The sequence below is a fragment of the Panthera leo genome, chromosome D1, assembly GCF_018350215.1.
Source record: "Panthera leo isolate Ple1 chromosome D1, P.leo_Ple1_pat1.1, whole genome shotgun sequence".
NCBI classification, from domain to species: domain Eukaryota; kingdom Metazoa; phylum Chordata; class Mammalia; order Carnivora; family Felidae; genus Panthera; species Panthera leo.
The window spans coordinates 86,613,198-86,634,922 of NC_056688.1; the positions used below are offsets into that span (position 1 = coordinate 86,613,198).

At 39.9% G+C, this 21,725-nt stretch overlaps 1 long non-coding RNA gene across 8 annotated transcripts in view; it reads left to right on the top strand.

Moving 5' to 3' along the window:
• LOC122199342 overlaps nucleotides 1-20,628 on the top strand; it is an 89,933-nt gene extending 69,305 nt beyond the window's left edge. For 7 of the 8 annotated variants that reach the window (XR_006193476.1, XR_006193477.1, XR_006193472.1 and 4 more), the window contains 2 exons: nucleotides 18,865-19,049; nucleotides 20,335-20,628. This is a non-coding gene — a long non-coding RNA (uncharacterized LOC122199342). The remainder of the gene's footprint in view (nucleotides 1-18,864; nucleotides 19,050-20,334) is intronic. The other variant, XR_006193475.1, reaches the window with a different exon arrangement.
• The last annotated feature ends 1,097 nt before the right edge of the window (nucleotides 20,629-21,725 follow it).

Genomic DNA, 21,725 nt, shown 5'->3' on the forward strand with positions numbered 1-21,725 from the left:
TGCCTACTTAGAGGCTATTCAGGATAGGCGCTCAAGAAAGATTTGTTGAATGAACGAATATGTGAACAAAGATAATACAAAGCTCTTAGGCACTGACTCTGCACCTAGCAAAGTGTCGTGGATGGTTTAGAAGAAGAAGGCAGGAACTAGAGAGTAGGTGGCTGGTAATCAATGTAAATCAGTGCAACACACAGGCTACAAGAATTCATGCAAGGAAATGTTTCACTTTTTTCTAACGCCATTTTCTAAGAATGGCTCATTGGATACGAACAATGTCCTACATCCTAGAAGTGATATGAAATAGAGAGAAATATCACTGAGCACAGGTCTCCCATGTTTCTAAAGGCATCTAGTGCCAGACACATACGTTGAAGTGGAACCTGTATCACTTTGCATGTGATCAATTTTGTTCCACACAATCCCTCAAAATCTGACCTCCTTCCTTAAACAAGGTAAGAGAAATGGGGTACCCGGGTGGCTCAGTTAAGCTTCCAACTCTTGATTTCGGCTCAGGTCATGATCTCCCAGTTTGTGAGTTTGACCCCACATGGGGCTGTGCACTGACAGTGCAGATCCTGCTTAGGATTCTCTTTCTCTCCCTCTCTCTCTGCCCCTCCCCTGCTTGGTCTCTCTATATATATCAAAAACAAAAAATAAATAAATAAATAAAAATATTTTTAAAACAGGGGAGAGAAGCTACTGCACTATAATCAGAGAGCTTATCCCAAATCCCTAGGGCTGTGGTTCAGAAGCAGAAGTTATCGTGTCTTCTGAAGAACCACACAAAATACTAAAATGGTGGCAAAAAAAAGAACAAATCACTCTTGTGTTAAAAATTTTGCACATAAAATCTTGCAGAAGGCTTAAGAACAATTATAGGGAAAAATAAAACAGATTATTCTACACATTAACTTTTTATTTTTCCCCCTGCAGACTAGAAAACAGCAACCTTTATCAGACTCTAAAAACAAACACGTAGGGCTAGCCTAGGGCCCATCAGTGCTCCCAGAGAATGTTGCCTGTGGACATGAAATTGGGTGTTTGCAGCGGGGGCTGGAGTGGCATGAATATTTTCCAAGCCTTATTCAAACAGTAACTTCTATCTGTTACCATGCTATCAATTTTTCCAACAGTGGATTGCAAATTCACCTCATAAATCAATCTGTACAAGAGGTCAGAAGCCAACCACAGCCAATTAAAACCTCTCAGCAATAATTCATCCAAGATCTGAGTAAGGATTTTTTTTTTTTTACAAGTCCTAGGAGGCTCTTGTTTATTCTAATCAGATCAGTAGAGGAAGAACTAAATTGGGTAGAACCTGCATTTTTCTCTTATCCCAGAACACAAACTCAGATGTTTTTATAGGGAAAGGAAGAGGAAAAGGAGAAAGATATGAGGAAAGAGTGGGCTGAAGAATGAGCACACTTTCTTCACATAAAGTAGTATTACCCAGGCTCTCCCAACACCAGACCTGCTTCTAACTGACTCATCCTGGAAGCTTCGATTCCAACCTGTTTGGGGTCTGATTCCTTTCAGTGTGGCGACCACCAAAGAAATACAACGAAACTATTACTTAGTGAGTGTCTGTGACACATCAGGCCCTGTGGAAGCTTGAAGTAATCCTCTGTGTTTGTTGCTTTTGAGGAGACTATAGACTACAGATTACCCAGGTGTGAGAAAGAGCTGGAAAAATTAGGAGGCTATAAAGCATGTACATTCTATAAGTGTACACAAACATATTAATATACTACAACTATACAGCTGTAATTATATTTTCACTGTAGGCCTGTGTTGAAAGCCGAGTGAATTTGGACAAATTGACTCAGCTTTCTGAGCTTCTGTGTTTCATCTGTAAGATGGGTAATAGTAACAGAACCAATTCATAGGAATGTGGTAGGTTAAGCATTATGTTGGCAAAGCGTCGGCTTGCTCTCTGGCCCCCAGAGCGGCCGCTCCGTGCTGGCTGGAGCCAAAACAGTGGGAGATTCTAAGCCCCATGACAGTGCTCCCCGGTTATCAGCTCACTGGTTTCAAGATTCTCCCTCCAGGCGCAAGTCTAGCCTGATTCTTGATTGATCACCTGCAACGACACGTCCTTGAGGTTGGGACTGAGGAAGCACAGGCTCCTGGAGGCGAGTTGCCCACAGCCTCAGCCTCCTCCTGGTGGCAGAACAGCCCACTGGGCAGCCTCTGCCTGGCTGGCGGGGGGGGGGGGGTGCTCAACGTGGCCCAACACGCTCCCTCTTGATTCACAAGACTGGTTTGATCCTTCTCTCAGACAGCTTCAGGCACGCAAGCAAACCTTCCAGCTACCTTTTACAACAAAATGCTTTATAGGGCACCTGGGTGGCTCAGTCCATTAGTCCGACTCTTGATTTCGGCTCAGGTCTTGATCTCATGGTTCTGAGTGTTCGTGGGTTCGAACCCTGCGTAGGGCTCTGCACTGATGGCATGCAGCCTGCTTGGGATTCTCTCTCCCGCTATCTCTGTCCTTCTCCTGCTAATGTTCTCTCTCTGTCTCTCAAAATAAATAAACTTTAACAAAAGTAAAACAAAATGCTTTATTTCCTAATTATAAACATAAAAGTAAATGCTTATCATAACAGTTGGAACAGATTTGAAGTGTATAAAGGAACACAATTAATAGTCTGGCTGTCTCCACCCTCTCTACCCCCCAATCCACTACCCCCATACTGAGGGTAACAAACAGCAATTGTTCTGTAAATATCCTCCCATGACCTGTAAATACTTAAAAAATACAAGGCCAATATTTTTTTTTTTTTTTTTTTTTTTATTTTTTAATATATGAAATTTACTGTCAAATTGGTTTCCATACAACACCCAGTGCTCATCCCAAAAGGTGCCCTCCTCAATACCCATCACCCACCCTGCCCTCCCTCCCACCCTGCCCTCCCTCCTACCCCCCATCAACCCTCAGTTTGTTCTCAGTTTTTAACAGTCTCTTATGCTTTGGCTCTCTCCCACTCTAACCTCTTTTGTTTTTTTTTTTTTTTTCCTTCCCCTCCCCCATGGGTTTCTGTTATGTTTCTCAGGATCCACATAAGAGTGAAACCATATGGTATCTGTCTTTCTCTGTATGGCTTATTTCACTTAGCATCACACTCTCCAGTTCCATCCATGTTGCTACAAAAGGCCATATTTCATTTTTTCTCATTGCCACGTAGTATTCCATTGTGTATATAAACCACAATTTCTTTATCCATTCATCAGTTGATGGACATTTAGGCTCTTTCCATAATTTGGCTATTGTTGAGAGTGCCGCTATAAACATTGGGGTACAGGTGCCCCTATGCATCAGTACTCCTGTATCCCTTGGATAAATTCCTAGCAGTGCTATTGCTGGGTCATAGGGTAGGTCTATTTTTAATTTTCTGAGGAACCTCCACACTGCTTTCCAGAGCGGCTGCACCAATTTGCATTCCCACCAACAGTGCAAGAGGGTTCCTGTTTCTCCACATCCTCTCCAGCATCTATAGTCTCCTGATTTCTTCATTTTGGCCACTCTGACTGACAAGGCCAATATTTTTAAAATACACATGCCATCCTATAGACATATGATAACTATTACTCTGCAAATTGCTTTCTTTTCTCCCAGAGTCCAAAGGATTGCTGACATCTTTCCCAGTTATTATTTAGAAACTTTAGACAAAACTGTGAGGCCTTTACCCAAGTTCTGCAGGACATTCAACAAAGTAAATAGAAATATTAGCGTTGTCTTCCTGGTTACTATCTTTTAGATTTCATCCAAGGAGTTCTGAAGAGTTAGGTTTGGGATGAGGAAGTATGTCAGAGAATTCCTAACTGTTTTATTTCTCTATAAAAGCAGAGTCGTTTAGCTTCCTTTTCCTGGGAAATTCTCTTTGGCTTCAGCTCTTTCTAGATTTTGAGACGTGTCAAAGGAAAGCTGGCAACAAGAGATGCTGTCTTCCTCGCCAGAGGTCTCTCTCCACCCACCAACACCACATGGTCTTATCTGAGGGTGGGGAAACAGTTGGCATTTCAATTGAAACTGCCCAGGGTGAGCCTCAGAGTAGAGGTAGAAGTCACTTTTCTCGGGGTGCATGGGTGGCTCAGTCGGTTGATCGTCAGACTCTTGATTTCAGCTCAGGTCATGATCTCACAGTTTGTGGGATTGAGCCCCACGCTTGGGCTCAGAACTGACAGCATGGAGCCTGCTTGGGATTCTCTCTTTCCCTCTTTCTCTCAGCCCCTCTCCCACTTGTGTGTGTGTGCTTGCACACGTGTACTCTCTCTCTCTCTCTCTCAGAATAAATAAACTTTAAAAAAAAGTCACTTTTCTCATCAAGTTCTGTGCAATTCCTGAGAAAATAGAGCCAAATCCTGTCTCACACCCAGGACTCCAGAGAGGCGGGAAGAGAGTGGAAGTTCACAGTGGATGTGGTCAGCCCCATTGCCCTCTTCTCTTGTTCTGTCTTCATCACCAGCAGGGAAAACACATCCAGAGAGAGGGGGACGTTCTTGGGATGATGTACTCAGGTATCTCTCTCAACTTTGCTGGGAAGACAAGAGCCAACACTCCCTCACTCTCACCCTGTGTTGGGGCAAGAGTATAAATAGACACCACCAAGTGAATCAAGATAAGAGCTAGGAAAACGTAATGTATCCTGAGAGAGAAAAGGTACTGTGACACCAAGCTTAAACCCCTAAATCCGGTCAGGCACTAACAAGGATAAGGAGGCTTCTTCCAGCTGGAAACAGAACAGCCCTCATAGAGTTATTTATCGCTTGCCCACCATGTTTATTATTGTTTGAGAGCCAGAGAAAGTGGCTGTGTTTACAGCGGGTTAAAGGGATATCAGAACACTCCACACGGGATTCGTGAGGCTCCTTAGCCTGACGGAGATTAGAAAGCACGGAATCACCCCTCCTAGACACACACACATATTCTCTAATCACACTCCGTGTGTGTTTATCCGTGGACTGTGAGCTTCTTGAAGATAGGAGTGATGCTTTATTCCCTGTACATCCTCTCCTAATCATCCTTTACAGGAAATGAGACTTGTGAAGCAGGAGCTCAATAAATATTTGTGAAATGAACTCAGAGAACAGAATCTGTTCTGATTGTCAGTAAAAACAACTTAATCTTCAGCTAATACTGTTCAGAATCTAGTATACGAGGAACTCGATTGGCCAGGGCAGAATGAAGAGCGGAGCAGCAGAGACGCTGCTCCCACCCCTCCCAGTGGGGTGAGGACAGCAACATCAGCCTTCCCAAAACGGGTGACTCCACCTGTGAAAATAATTTTTTTTAAGTTTCTTGCTAAAATTTTTGGAACATGGCAGTCAAATCCCCACCATTCCTCATGTTAGACATAAGGCTTAAAATATATTTTTTTAAAGGAGTGTATGTAGGTCCTCTCACACAGTGCCTGGAATATTCCCCCAGATGCTGGTTTCCTTCTCATCTTCCCTGTCCTGTGGGCTTTAATTCACGGAAGTTGGAGTAACCTGATGCAGATTCTTTCCTGAAAGCACAATTTGGCAGGAAAAAGGAGGACGAGGGCCAAGCAAACGTGTCAGTGAGGAACTCAAGGAAAGGTGCTGTCTTGGTGAACACTACAGTTTGCTAGTAAAAAAAGTATGTGTGGGATTATCTGTGACATCAAGGCCGCTGGATGCTTAACAGCCAGGCTGAACACATGCGGGAGAAACCCAGCTGGCAGGAATCTTACTCAGACTGCTCAGAAAACACGTTCTATATTCTAGGCTGTTCTTGCTATAATGTATCTTGTTCCTCATCTCTCCACTTTAATAAAGAAAATATGTGGGGCACCTGGGTGGCTCAGTCGGTTAAGTGTCCGACTTCAGCTCAGGTCATGATCTCAAGGTTTGTGGGTTCGGGCCCCATGCTGGGCTCTGTGCTGACAGCTCAGAGCCTGGAGCCTGCTTCAGATTCTGTATCTCCCTATTCTCTGCCCCTCCCCTGCTCACGCTCTGTCTGTCTCTCAAAAAATAAGTACAAAAACCTTAAAAAAAGAAAAAAGAAAAAAGAAAATATGTTTACGTACTTTATGAAGAACCTTGTGTTTACTTTCTTTTGAACATGACCCAGAAAAACAAAAATGACAGTGGAAGGTAGTGATGTATCCTGAGAGAGAAAAGGTGTACAAGGAGGTGAAAACTTCCCCCAGTCTTCTAACCTCATCCCCCTGAAGTTTAAATTATTTGGGAATTTAAATTTGTTGTGGCCTGTTATGGCATTTACTTAGAGGAAACATTTAGGTTTATAATATGAAAATGATTAACTGTGTCCTTTTGTTTGAAAGTTCTTTAAATTCCTTGTGAGACACAGGAGGTGGAAAGAAGACACCAGGTTCTATAGAAAAAACATATTTATATGAAGATATGAAAATAACATTATGGGTACCTCTGCTTTCTAGCTAACTTAAACTCTGATATGGGCATAACCCAATTTTTGAGAAAAATTTGAAAAATTCCATATTTCTTAAATTTGTGTGAAACTCCTTATAAGTCCTGATTGAAAAGTTATAGAATTCAGTCAAAAAAGTCAAAGTGAGACTCTGAGGCTATTTTTCTCTCTGATTTTGATAGTTTCTTTTCTAAATTTTTTTCTTTCCCAGCTATGTTTTTCTAATGCCATAATTTTAGCTTCAAATACTATTTTCTAGTTCATCATAATTTTGTATTTACATATAAGCAAAATCTTTTAATCAATAAATACTGATTGAATTGCCAACATTGGGGGTGCCTGGGCAGCTCAGTCGGTTAAGTGTCTGACTTCATCCTGGGTCATGATCTCACGGTTTGTGAGTTCCAGCCCTGCGTAGGGCTCTGTACTGACAGCTCAGAGCCTGGAGCCTGCTTCGGGCTCTGTGTCCCCCTCTCTTTCTGCCCCTCCCCCACTCACACTCTGTCTCTCAAAAACAAATAAATGTTAAAAAATAATTAAAAAAAAAGAATTGCCAACATTGTACCAAGAACTGAGTTTAAAAAGACTAATAACATCTCTGAGTCTATATTTTCATTAGCCCTTCTTATTAAAAACATAGTAATATTTCAATATACCTTTCATATGCCCTAAAAACTAAACAAACAAAACCAACCAGAATATAGAGGGAACTTATAAACACTAACATTAACAAACACCAACAAATGACTAACATAACTACACTAAAAAGGGGGTATGAAAAGAATCGACTTAAGTAACTGTGGGAAACAGTTATCTTGACTAGATATTGTCAGGCAAAAGACAAAGAGAACCACCCATAAATGCTGTCTTCTATTTAGAAATGCATTTCTCATTAAATGTTTACTAGAACATTTAATAGTAAGTAAATAAGTTGTAGATAATCACAGCCTGGTTTCTCACTGTCAGAGAAAGAAGTTCCACATAAGGAAAGCGGAAAGGTTAAAATGAACACTGTGGATTAGAATTCAAGGTATCAATATAAGCTCATTATTATATACATACACACATATATGTACACATGAATATATGTATGTTCATATATATGTATACATGCAAGCACACAGATATATATGCATAGAAAGATACATACAGATGTATAGATGGGTATAGTTGGTACTGATAGGTACATATGCATAGTTTATAGATATGCAATTTTCTAGCTCTGCTAAAATAGCCTAGAAGCAATGGTCCTCAGTTGCAGTGGGCACAACCAGTGCCCTGATCTTGGTTTCTAAGCACTGTTCTCTGATAAAAGGAACCAGGGCTTCTTGGAGAAATGGCAGGGCCGGGGCAAGGGCAGGGAAAATGTTAGGATGAATCTGGAGAGTGTTGTGGAGCCAGAAAGGAGGGAAGTGCTGTAAATAAGATGAGGGCATGCCAAAAGAAAACAAAAGTCTACCTACGGATGTTCCTAGTGAACAAGTTGGGACATTTGGAGCAACACAATAAGTAATGAAACCATTGGATTTTGCCCATAGAACAAAATGAATATTCATGAGTCCAGATTGAAAAAAGTATATAATTGAGTAGATAAATAAATAGCTAAAAAGAGACAGCTTTTTCCTACAGTAGAATTCCAATGAATAGGTATAGAAGGAAAGAAGGAGGTAGAAAATCACCATTAGGTAAATATTACAGTAATTCTTGTTGTAGACAAGATCTGCAGATGGATGTTAAAAAAAATCCGTGGGAAAAATATTGAAGACTTGCAAAGTCTCAAAGTATCTCCTTCAAGATATTTGTTAACTACAAAGGGAACAACAGTAACTTTATAATGGATAAAGTTGCAGACGCCACCTTCACCAAGGGACCAAAGTTAAAACCACCAATAATAAAACATCTTGACATCATAAAACTTGATTTGAGAAGGACACAACATCATTTCTGTTGTGTTCCTGCCAAAAGTTTATAACCTTACTTCAGTTGTGAGAAAACATCAAAAATCCAAATTGAGGGAAAATCTACAAAGTGAGAAGTAAGCTTCAAAACTGTCAAGAGACATGAAAAGCCTAGGAAACTGTTACAGATGAAAGGAGACAGAATTAACAAGTAGATGTAATGGGGAAGCTGCATAGGCTCCCGGGACAGACAAAGAACATTAGTGGAGAAAGTGTTGAAATTCAAACTGTATCAATGTTAATTTCCTGGGTTTGATAATTATGCTAGGGTTATGTAAGATGTTAACACTCAGGGAAGCAGGGTGACGGGTATCCAGGAACCCTCTGCACTATTTTTGCCGCTTGTTTTTATAAGTTTAAAATTAGCTCAAAATAACAGTTAAAAAAAGATTTAAAAATATTTTAGTCCTCAAAGAGAATTTAATAGGAAAAACTAGTAGAGGAAATTGAAGACTAGGATGCCCCACCTACATAGTAGTGCATTACCATTTCTGACTTCTCCCTACTCTGCTTTCCTGTAGCACTTACCACCTTCTAACATCGTATTTAATTTACTTACTTATTATAGTTAGTGTGTATAGCATCTTCCCCTGCAGAAGATGGGAGGGAGGGTCTTTGTTATGGGCAAAAATTTGCAAAAGAATAAATGCAAGACAGCATATATTAAGTACATGCTACAAGCTCAGATGCCTACAAGGGTTGGCCAGGTAACTTAAATATATGAAGGGGTGTCTGTTTTGTTCACTAATGTATAATGTTGTGTGACACAAATGGGACCTGGTACACTTAATCAACGTTTTCTAGAAAAATTAATATAAGATTTTTAAATTGGGCGCAAATTATTCATCTGGAATTTTAGTAGTGTTTTGATTGTATAATAACTATGACTATCTTGACTTACACAACACAAAAGAAGGAATAAACTAAATTTACTGGTCAAAGATATTCTGGATAATACTTTTATCTGCTCCATACTAAACATTTTACTTTCTTTTTGATTCAAAACCTAAATTTGTTAGAGAGAAAAGGTATTTCTTAAAAATGCTGTAGTAAGAGTGATGGTGTTACATATTGCTGGGTGCAATATTAGTTGCTGCCTAATTTCTAGATTTCTAGAAAGAAATTAGGCATTATGTATCAAGATTCTAAAAAAATAAATGTGCTTAGGTTTTCACAAAGCAATTCCTTTTCTGGAATCTATCTTGCAGATTGAACTGTATAGATATAGTCATCACAGAGTTAGTTATGAATTAAGAGATAGTTAAGAAATGAAAAGCTGACCAAAAAAGCATATCAATAATGCAAAAATGAGTAAGTACATAACAATATATTCAAATTATGGATTACTTTGCAGGCATTAAAATGCATGTTTATGAATTGCTTTTAGTACCATGGAAAAGTGTTTGTCCTAGAATGTTAACTGAAAAAGAAGAGTATACAAAATTGTACAGACAGTATTATCACAATAATATACAATATAATTTTAAAAAGTGGAAATACGCACATGTGTAAACACTTTGGAATTTCTACCTCCCCCCTCTGCTTCTCTGTACATTACTTTTCATTAACATGTACTACTTTTAAAATCAGAGATGTTAATGATAAAATTTTAAAATATTTGATTGATCTCAAAAGTACTGTGAAATAAGGAAAAAGTCAAATGGCAAAATAAAATTTATTTAAAACCTTACAGTATTACCAGAATAATTGCTGAATGGACCCAAGATCTAAATGTAAAAAATAAAGCCAGAGAATTACTAAAAGGAAACCTAATACCACCCTGAATGCTCCCGATCTCGTCTGATCTAAAAGGAAATGTGGACAAATTTCTTTATAATCTGCAGTGAGAAAAGCTTTTCTAACTATGTCCCAAATCCTAGAAGCAATAAAAAGAAAAAAAAAACCCATAAATTTGAATGCATGAAAACTTTTTAAGGAGAAACAAAAAAAAAAAAACAAGCAAACAATAACAACAAAAGACAAATGGTGGGGGTATTTGCAATTCTTAATATAAAGGGCTAATTTCCCTATTGTATAAAGGAATCTTAAAATTGAGAAGAAAAACAGCAAAACCTGATAGAAAAATGGGCATAAAACGTGACCATGCAGTTTACAGAAAAAAAGACACAAATGACTGTGTTGATGCTCAACATAAGTTGATGCTCAACTTGTTTCATAATAAGAGGACTGCAAATTAAAACCACACGGAGATACCATTTCTTACCTATTAGCTGGCAGAAACCCACAAGCTTGATAACACTGAGGCTGTGGGGGAACAGACCTCTCAGACATTACAGGTAGAATATAAGGGTACATTCTTATGGAGGAGAATTTGGCCATAGCTATCAAAATTACACGTGCATTTACCCTTTGACCCAGCAATCTTACTCTATGAGAGTGCCCTTCTATTTTACTTTTCATTTTCCTTGCTCCCTAACCATGTGTGCAGTTTATGGCTAGTGTGCTCTAAAGACATTCTAAGGAGACTGAGTCTTACTCTTGCCACTTTCTACAAAAAGATCTTTCTGGGAAAGATCAGATGGGTCTGTTTAGAAGTCAGGGCTGTTTTTTCCATCACCAAGGGGATTGCTGCGGAACGCCGCCCCCAAAGTTCATTATCTCAGCATTTAATGTTTTGTTTTTGTTTTTTCAAAATACAGAAAAGTAATTAGAAGACATGATGGGCAATAACCTCTGTGCCAAATTACCTTGTTTTAATTTGATGATGCTTTTGAATTGTTCAAGCTCAAATAATTAATTTAAAAACTGCCAGTCTCTTGATAGGATTTTTTTTTTGGAATGTGCATGCCAAGTATTATAAAGAATGTTTTTCACGGTAAAATCTTAACCCCCTAAGACACACAATGACCATCAGACCACTGATCTGCTTCAAATATTCGAAAGATAATAAGCCACAAGTTCACAGGAGGAAATTATTGCCTGGCCAGCCTCTAGCAGTCTAGGTCTGACTATTTCTTTAGTGACATTTATAAAACCCCATTGCTTTAATCAGATCATAAGAAGACTGAATCAGGTTTCAGATTCACTCAGGGTTGATAATTGAGCTCATTCCTGAAGGGCCTGAAGAGCACAAAAGCACTGAAGTGAAACCATGGAAATTAGTGATTTGAATAGGAGAATCGTGAACTTTGGTAAAGAAAACATTCCCCATCGGGGCTCTCACGGAACGTGCTTTGCAAAACTCTAATAAGATTAATGAAGGTAAAATTAAGGAAAACACTGTGAATCTTGTTTTCAATGGAAGGAAAGAAGAGAGAGGGAGAAAAAAGATCAACCTCATTTATACTCTTAACTATGTAATTATGAGCCTACGTGGAGGGTCCAGCAGCACGTTGCTTCTTGCTGAGGGAATGCAGTGTCTAGTTCTCTCTCTAGTTGTGGGGTTTGTCTTTGGAATAGTTGGCTTCTCCAAATGAAACTGGACCAAAATTCTGAGCCATCTTTTGTAAATGTTTGTTCTTCACAAGGGCAGGGTGACTTCCTAAGTGTGTAAGCTGGCTGGAGATCTGAGCAAGTTTAGAAAAGAGAGCCAGGCCTGCCCTTGAACTTCACGGGCGCTGCGCACAACAGCGCACACCCCCTCCACCCTGGCTTGGGGCCCTGACATGCAGCCCCAAGGAGCCTCCTTTCCATTCACTCGCATCCCCTAACCACACTGGCCTTGGGGGAAGTCTGCAAACCTGGTAGGCACGCCCTGCCTTAGGAACAGTCTTCCTTCAGCTATCTGCATGGATTCCTCCCTGTCCTGCTCAAATGCACTCAATGAGGCCTTCCCTCAGGCCTCCACTTCCCCCAACTTCCCTGCCCATCTCCATGTTTCCTCTTAGCCATGGTTATTGTCTTCTAACTTAGTACACAATTAACTTATTTATTGTGTTTACTATATGACTCCCCTGATACAACATAAACTCCCTGAGAGTAGGCTTTTGTGTTTTCTGCTGTGCTATCACTAATATAGGAACAGTGCCCGGTGCACAGTAGGTTTTTAATAGTTTTTGGGTGAATAAATGAATGAATTATCCTGCACGTGCTTTATCATGACCCTAAACTTCTTCACTGCAATTGTTTATGTAATTACATTTTCCTTCATGGATTTAAAGCTCCGTGCAAGCAGAAATGGTATTTATTTCACCCAGTAAATACTCCCAACACCTGGCATAATCCTAGGTACACAAATAGGCCATCAACAGTCACTTACTGAATGAAAGAATTAAACCATTCTGATCATCTTTCTGAGGATACTGAAATGGGAACAAAGAGCCACAGATTCTCAGTAACTTTGGGAAAATTTTTTGACTTGCTGGCCTCGGCTTCTCCATATAAACAATGATGGGATTGGGCCAGAGCAACAGTAAGGTCCTGTCTAGTCTTTGGAGTCCATTGGACCTATGCCCTCATTCCTCTCTTCTTATCCAGTTTATTTATTTTTTATTTGAGTATAGTTGACACACAATGTTACATTAGTTTCAGGGGTCCAACTTAATGATTTGACAAGTTTATACATAATGCTATCCTCACCACATGTATAGCTACCACGCTTTTACAACATCATTGACTACATTCCTTATGCTGTGTCTTTCATTCCATGACTTACTCCATAACTGGAGGCCTGTATCTCTCACACCACTTCACCCATTTCTTTTTATTCACTTTTAAAAGTCCAATCAAGTATGGTTACTAAGATGTGTGCTCTTGAAAATTGTTTGCTGTGATAGTGTTCCCAATAGACATTTTAGACAGTCTTAGGGGGTTGAGACATGTAAATGGGATAGAAGAAACTGACTCATCTCCTGATACTGGTAAAGCCCATGTGATCTACCAATACCTCTTGAAATCATGAACTAAACTATTATAAGTTTTCATGGCAGCTGTAAGAAATGGCATAATTAATACAGCATGTAACAAGATGCCTTCATATATTTCTATCCTTAGTCTGTATTGTAATGTTCTCACTGCTTTAAAAACTCATTACAAACATTTGTCTTTGATTATTCTGTACTCCCAAACCTACCAGTTTTTTTTGTGGGCTAGGAATACCCATGCTTTTATTGATCCTATGTTCTCAATAGATAAAGCAGCATTAAAATATTCTGAAACTGACTGCATTTTGTTTTCTATGTTTAAATTCATTCTAATACAGAAAAGGCTAGGTGTGAATGGTCCTTGCTTAATAGTGACCAGCGTACCCTGGCTTCTCCAAATCATCAAGTCTGTCCCATGAAATGCCACCAAATATAGCAGCTTCCTCAGGATATGGGCAAGTTCCCTCACACAGGGTGACCCATCATAAATTGAATCCACCCCAGTGAGGTCTTCAGTAGAGACTCAGCTTCGCTGGAAATTGATAGGAACCAATGTTGGATGGTTGAGGAGATGACATTTGAAGACTCAAGGCAAAGGAATTCTCTGGAGAGGGAATAACATGTGCAAAGTTCTTGAGGTACAAATATGCTTCACATGTACAAAAAAATAAGAAAATACTGGTGAGACTGATATAGGGTAACTGAGCAGTCACATGGAACAAACCAATCTAAGTAAGTTTTATTCTTAATTCCCAAGTTTCTCCTTCAAAGTTTGGTCTAAATGGCAGCCCTGGAAAGGCTGGTAGGACTGAAATTTTGCACTCAGGTTGGGGCTCCCCAAGACAGAGATTGGATCAAAATCCTACTTCTGGACTTCTTAGACTGACTAATCTTTAACTGGTGGTTGTTTACATAAAGTTTCTCTACCTCTGATCTAACTACTTTGATTCTAACCCCTCCTCTTCTGTTTCTACCCTTGACCACCTTGACTTCCAACACAGCTACATAATGTCCATAGTCCAGGATCACCTGGGCCCATTCACACCTCTCTTCCTGACCTGTCAGAGCTTCTCGACTTGTCACCTAGCAAGTCAGCTTCCTGATTGTTGCCTCTCCCTTCCCTGATATCTGCTAGTGTTCACCCTTTGTCTAGCTTCCACTTCTGCCTTCTCTGTGTCTGGTTCACACCTCTGGCAGCCCGACGTCAATACTCTGTCAGGTCCAGACTGCTTCTTGCTACTCTACACTTTGATGGAGGCTTTGTGCCAGGAGCTCACTTCCCCAGTCAGATGGCAACATTTAAAGAACCAGTGTTGGGGGCACCTGGGTGGCTCAGTTGGTTGAGCATCTGACTTTGGCTCCGGTCATGATGTCAGGGCTCATGAGTTCGAGCCCTGCATTGTGCTCTGTGCTGACAGCTCAGAGCCTGGAGCCTGCTTCGGATTCTGTGTCTTCCTCTCCCTCTGCCCCTCCCCAACTTGGTCTCTCTCTCTCTCTTTCTCTCTCTCTCTCTCCCTCTCACAAAATGAATAAACATTAAAAAAAATTAAAGAACCAATGTTGGCTTATAAACACTGCTGGCATCACATAAGGAGTTTGGGCTGCAACATCTCAGAAACAACCTACACAGAATTTGCTGGCAAACACTCACCACCTCAATGGCAAAAGTTTCTGTAACTTTCTTCTCTGAACTCAATACCTCCTCATTTTCCAAGCCATACAACTTGATATTTTGTGATAGTTCTGTGTTATTTTTTGTTTTGTGAATATTTGAATATTGAATCCCAACAAACTATGCAGTTCTTGAAAAGCAAGAACCATGCCCTGTATTTCATCTGTAAATTTTGTATGCCTTAGTAGTGTTGTTCATCCATACAGTGAGTGCCTAGTAAATACTGGCTGATTGATACTTCATTGTCTTAATTCAGCTAGGAGTTTTGGGCACTGGAACAGAGGTGATGGAAAGTGTAGTCCCTCCTGGTAGATCTGTGTTATTGGAGCTAAATGCTACCTGTAAATGCTGGCTAAAGTTAGAGCCTGCGAGGCTGCGCAATACGACACTCCCACATCCCCGGAAGGTCCACAGTGTCACAAATCAGGACAAAAGGGCAGCCCTTCCTGCTTCATGTGATAATTAGATTGTTCACGCATTTGTTAATTCAGTGAATATTATTATTCTTAGAGTTATGCTCATGTACTATGTGTGGGTTATGCTATGTACAATATGCAGTACAATCATGGAGGACACATAAAAAAAAATTCTGAACCATGATGTCTGAGGTGCCCTAGCTCAGCCTGAATTACAATCAGATAAAATCTTGGCTCTTCCTCACAGAGGAACATTGGGGGCAGAAATCTGCAAACAATGGGTATCACACGTCAGTATCTGGGCTGCAGGCTGGACTCCTGTCTCTGCTGGAACGTGCTGTCCGGGTGGAAAGCAAAACCATGGATCAAGACCTTTTGAATCCGGACCTCCACACTTCAGAACTTCCCTCTTCTTTTTGTAGCAGGATGTCAGATGCATTCACCGCAAGATATTCTGATGTGAGCAAAAAAGAAAGATTTTAACTGCTTCCTGTGCACAGACCTTATACTAAAATGGACTTGTAAATTTTATCAATGACCACAAATGTAATGGGAAAAAAAGGACTTAAAAATCTCTTTCACTACGCCATGCCTACTGATGCTGTTATGCTTAGTATCTGTGCTAAACAGAGGTTTCATTAATTCATTCATTCATTCATTCACTGGGTTGTTTGTTCTTTCCTTTACACATTCATTTATTTAACAAATGTTTACTCAGTGCATACTGTGTGCCAGGCACTGTGCTAGGATCTACAAGTGATATAAAGATGAATAAGATACTACCTTTTGGCCTTAAAGCACTCAGAGGAAAAAGGAGGAGATAAAACATACACTTAAACTATGGATAAAAAATGTGATAAATCACCCAAGAGAATTAAAGTGCTAGGGGAACAGAGATCCAGCTTGGGAAAAGGGCTTCATAGAGGAGATAGCTGGGGCCTAGGAGAAAGGTAGGAGACAAGTATGTAGAAATGAGAATGAGGTTGAGGATGGGGAATTATCGCCACCAACACAATTAAGCTATAGGATATTTACATCACATCATGAAGTTCCTTCACACCTCCTGTAGTAAGTGCCACTGCCCCATGCACCTTCGTCCCACAGAGCCAGTGATTTTCTTTCTCTTCGTGTAAGTAACTTTTGCCTGTCCTAGAGTTTTACCAGGTGGAATCATACAGTATGCAGTCTTATGGATCTGGCTTTTTTCACCCACCATAACGTTTTGAGATGCTTTCATGAAGGTGTTCATTACAGTAGTTTGTTCTAATTGCAGAGTTGTATTCTACTGTATGGATATGCCACAATTTCTTTATCTATTCACCTGTTTTCCAGTTTTAAAAGACTATTGGGGGCACCTGGCTGGCTCAGTTGGTTAGTTATCCAACTCCTGACTTAGGCTCAGGTCATCATCTCATGATTTGTGGGTTTGAGCCCCTTGGTGAGTATTGTGGGTCAGGCTTTGCACTGACAGTGTGGAGCATGCTTGGGATTTTCTCCCTCTCTCCCTCTCTCTGCCCCTCCCCAGCTCACTTGTGCTCACACTCTGTCAAAATAAACTTAGTAAATAAATAAATAAACAAATAAATGAAAATAAGATTATGGGAGCACCTGGGTGGCTCATTTGTTAAGGGTCCAACTCTTGATTTTGGCTCAGGTTATGATCCTACAGTGTGTGGCATGGAGCCCCGTGTCAAGCTCTGTACTGACAGCACGGAGCCTGCTTGGGATTCTCTCTCTCTCTCTCTCTCTCTCTCTCTCCCTCTCTCTCCCTCTCTCTCTGCCCCTTCCTTCCTCTCTCTCTCTCTCTCTCAAAATAAAAATAAATAAATAAATAAATAAATAAATAAATAAATAAATAAATATTTTAAAAAGATTCTGCATAAAGCTGCTATGAACATTCATGTACAAGTCTCTGTGTGGACATATGCTTTCATTTCTCGTGGATAATACATAGGAGCAGAATTTCTGGATTATGTAAACAGTGAATGCTTAACTGTATATAAGCAACTGCCAGACCGGCTTCCAAAGTAGCTGTACCATTTTACACTCCCACCAGCAGTGTATGAGAGTTCCAACTACTCCACATTCACTCATACTTGGTGCTGTGATTCTTTCTAATTTTAGCCATTTTAATAGGTGTGTACTGCAATCTCACTGTGGTTTTAATTTGCTTTTCCCTGATGACTAAAGGTGTTAAGCATTTTTTCATATGCTTGTTAGCCTTTATATTTGCTTTAGTGAAGTGTCTGTTTAATCTCCTGCCTATTTTTAATTGGGTTTTTGTCTTATTATTGAGTTGTAAGTGCTCATTATATATTTTAGGTACAAGTCCCTTATCAGGTTTATGTATTGTAAATATTGCCTCCTAGTCAGTGGTTTACTTTTCCTTACTGTAGTGGTACTTTAGAAGAGCAGAAGTTTTAAATTTTGATGAAATTCAATTTATCAGTTTTTTCATTTATGGTTTGTATTTTGTGTCCTAAGAAATCTTTGCTTTCCCAAAGTCATAAAGAGTTTCTTGTTATGTTTTCTTCTAGAATATTAATTGTTTAGCTTTGACATTTCAGCGTATGATTTGTTTTCATTGTGATTATGATTAATTTTTATACAAAGTTTGAGGTAAGGGACAAGGTTTATTGTTTTTTTTTTTTTTTTTTTTTTTTTTTTTTTTTTTCCTGTATGAATATCCAGTTGGAACACTTCCACTTACTGGGGGAAAGAAAACTTTTTCACTATTGGATTACTGTGACGCCTTTGTCAAAATCTCCTGACATTATATATGTTGGTCTGTTTCTGGGTCACATATTCTATTCCATTCATCTATGTATCCATTCTTATACCAAATCTACACTGTCCAATTTATGTAGCTTCATGGCAAGTCTTTAAATCAGATAAAGTAATTTCTCCAACTTTTTCATCTTTTACAAATGAAGAAAGCCAATTTGATTTGATTTCAGAACAACCTGTTGGCCAACAACAACCTCACAGATAGATACAATTCTGAATGATACGCACACTACTACCAATTTCAAATACTTTTCTACCCCAAATTAAGTTTCTTCATTCAATGTAAGCATTACTTCTACTTCAATATGGTGCTCTGCCAAAATTTATATTTGTATTATCACCAGAAACATGAATTATTTTACCTATAGTGATCAACTTTTTAACTAAATCTATGATAACATTCACAATAATGGAAGAAATGGCAGATGTTTCACCTTTGACCAAATGAACTTTCAAATAGTTTGCTCTTTTATTTTACGAATTGAATGTAAAAGTGGAACCACTATTGAAATTAATTGAATTGAGTTTCTATTTGAAATATCTGATATAATGCATATAAATCAGGCATCATTTAACTATTTGCAAACTTCTGCTGCTGCTAATGGAGACAATACATTAACAGCTTTGGCTTTATTTCTTGTAAATGCACAAAAAAAAAAAAATATATTGGGTATCTGTTGTGTACCACTTCAGATTATCTCAGCCTCCCTCGTTCCACTTGGTTTTCCCACTGGTGCATCCTAAAAGTCTTTCACCTCAGCTCTGTATCTTCAGTTTGGATTTCTTTGTGTTCCAGAGCTTCATTGCAAGACACCTTGCAGAATATTTCACATACATATACAACCTAGAAGTAAGGTAATGGCTCCTGGAAGGAACTTGTAACCAATGGGTCAGCTGTTGAATGCTACGCCTTTCTTCATCTGAAGGACTGTCTTGGAATGTGTTTAATATGGCTCTTCAGGCAGCTGGATGGATCGAACAGTAAGTCACATGGAGTAATGGCCAATTTTGATAGCACTTTTTTTTTTTAACATTTATTTATTTTTCAGACAGAGAGAGACACAGCATGAACGGGGGAGGGGCAGAGAGAGAGAGGGAAACACAGAATCGGAAGCAGGCTCCAGGCTCTGAGCCATCAGCCCAGAGCCCGATGCGGGGCTCGAACCCGCCGACCGCGAGATCGTGACCTGAGCCGAAGTCGGACGCTTAACCGACTGAGCCACCCAGGCGCCCCTTGATAGCACTTCTTTATGTTGACTGCTCCTCCTTCCCTGCTTTGCTCTTCCTGACCCTCATTCCTGCTACCCAAATCTCATTCACCAATAAAATACTTGAATATAAAGATTTATCTTAGGTGCTACTTTCTGGGGAACCCAGGAAAAGATATCTCAAATTAAAATAGCCAAATTAGGGGCGCCTGGGTGGCTCAGGCGGTTGGTCTTCCAGACGTCAGCTCAGGTCGAATGATCTTGCGGTTCACGGGTTCAAGACCCACATTGGGCTCTGTGCTGACAGGTCAGAGCCTGGAGCCTGCTTCGGATTCTGTGTCTCCCTCTCTCTCTGTCCTTCCCCCACTTGCATTCTGTCTCTCTCTCAAAAATGAATAACCGTGAAAAAAAATTTTTTAAATAGCCAAATTAATTTGTAAAAAGGAGAAATCACACTTGAATGAGTGACACCTAAATATAACTTCAGAAGCTGCATGTGTTATTTTTTTTTGCATGTGTTATCTTCTTAAAAAAAAACTGCTAATCTAATACTTCTTCAGAATATTTATGTCTTCTGATTTTCATCAGTCAATGATATCACTATGGATCCTGTAATAGATGACAGATGTGTGCAAATATTATGTGCAAGTTCATCAACTTTCTTGGAACATAGAAATTCAGTATTTAATTTTTATAAAACAAACCTACTACCTAACTCCCTGCCTTGTTTCCTTCCTTCCTTCCTTCCTTCCTTCCTTCCTTCCTCTTCTCAACCCCTCTTCATTGCTGCTGTAGTGAATACTGTGGTGTGCTGCCCAGATTCCCCCTGCAAGACTGTGACAAGGTTCCCCCAGCTGCTGGGAATGCTGGCTGTTGACAGCTCACAGTTAATTCCATATCCAAGAATTGCTCTTGCTGAAATATGCTGCTTTATTCAATGTCGTGTTATCTCCCTGGGGGTGGGCAGGGGAAGTTCCCACCCCATAAAATTGGTAAATGGCAGGGGGATGGGAGGTGGTGGTGAAGTATAAATACTTGGCCCACTTGCCTCATTTCAGGACACCCCCAAGAGATCACCCAGTTCCAGAACTCCCATGGGATCAGTTGAGGCTTCTGCTGCACCTGCATCACAATTCAATTTTCCTACTGCCCAATCCTGCTTCCCTTGCTCCCTCACAGGTGCTGTTCCCAATAACCCCCTGGAGGCAAACCTACATTTCAGAGTCTATTCTTCAAAAATCCAGCCTAAGCTGCCAAAAGGTTTTTTTTTTTTTTGCAACATTTTAAAAAAGCATTACCAAACAATGAAATACATGCTATTTTCATCATGCAATAAATAATAAAACCTCTGTACTGAGAGTGTTCAGTCTATTCTGTATTCACTTTTTGGTATGACTGCTCAGCCTGTATTTCCTGCACATGTTTCATGTATGCCTAACCCATAATCTCCCCATTTCTCTCTGACTCAGCCCACTGATGGTCTGGCAGGTGTACCAAGAGGCCAGCAGGAGCAGTATCATTGACTGTCTCTCCCACAGTCACTGGAGATAGAAGGAACTAGCTGTCATTACTGATCCTATCTGAGGACCACTTTGGTTTTTATCGACAAGCACTCTGCACACTTTCCTTGAAAGGAAGATGGGGGAAAAAAAAAGAAAGGAAGGAAGGTGGCAATTGCTTTGCACCTTGAAAGGGTCCAATAAAGAGAGGAGGATTAGTCTCCAGATGAAACCACGTGTTAAAGTGAGAATCCCATCCATTACACATCCATTTCACATACAGTGGAGATCATGACAGAATCTGGATGTCCAGAGTGGAGGTCTGTCAAAACCATCCCATCTTTTCATTCCACCATTAATAAAATTATCCCATCAAAAAATGAAACACCTGGTGCAAATGCTGGATGGGAGTTAGGAAAACAGGCATAAACTCAGAGTGTCTGGGGTAAACCAACCTACGTGCTCATCTTAATTTATAGGTATGTTACCTAATTCATAGGTAACAGAATGCTGCTGAATCTGTGTGCTCAAGAATATTATTTCACACCCTATAACCTTGAATGGATGCAGGACTGTCCTCTGGCAATACCAATAGAACCAAAAAAGCTCAGAAGAAAACTAAAATCCTTTACTCTGTAATATACCCTTGGGAGATGTCACAGAAGTTAGTGATAACCCATTAGCATGGTCTTGATAAATATTTTGTGGGTAGAGATTTCTATCGATACAGGATGTAAGATAACCAAAGGCTTAATGACGAATATCAACAAATGCAAACTGCCAAGACTCAACAGCCAATTTCCAGAGTTTCCACAATTTGTACATGTGAAAATTTCTTCCAGTGCAGGTTGAGGGTGATGGCATCCATGGCTGATGTGAGCAGAATCAGAGGGTTAGAGATGTAAAACAGCCATTTTAGACAAGGTAGGTTTCATTGAACAGTTAAGTGT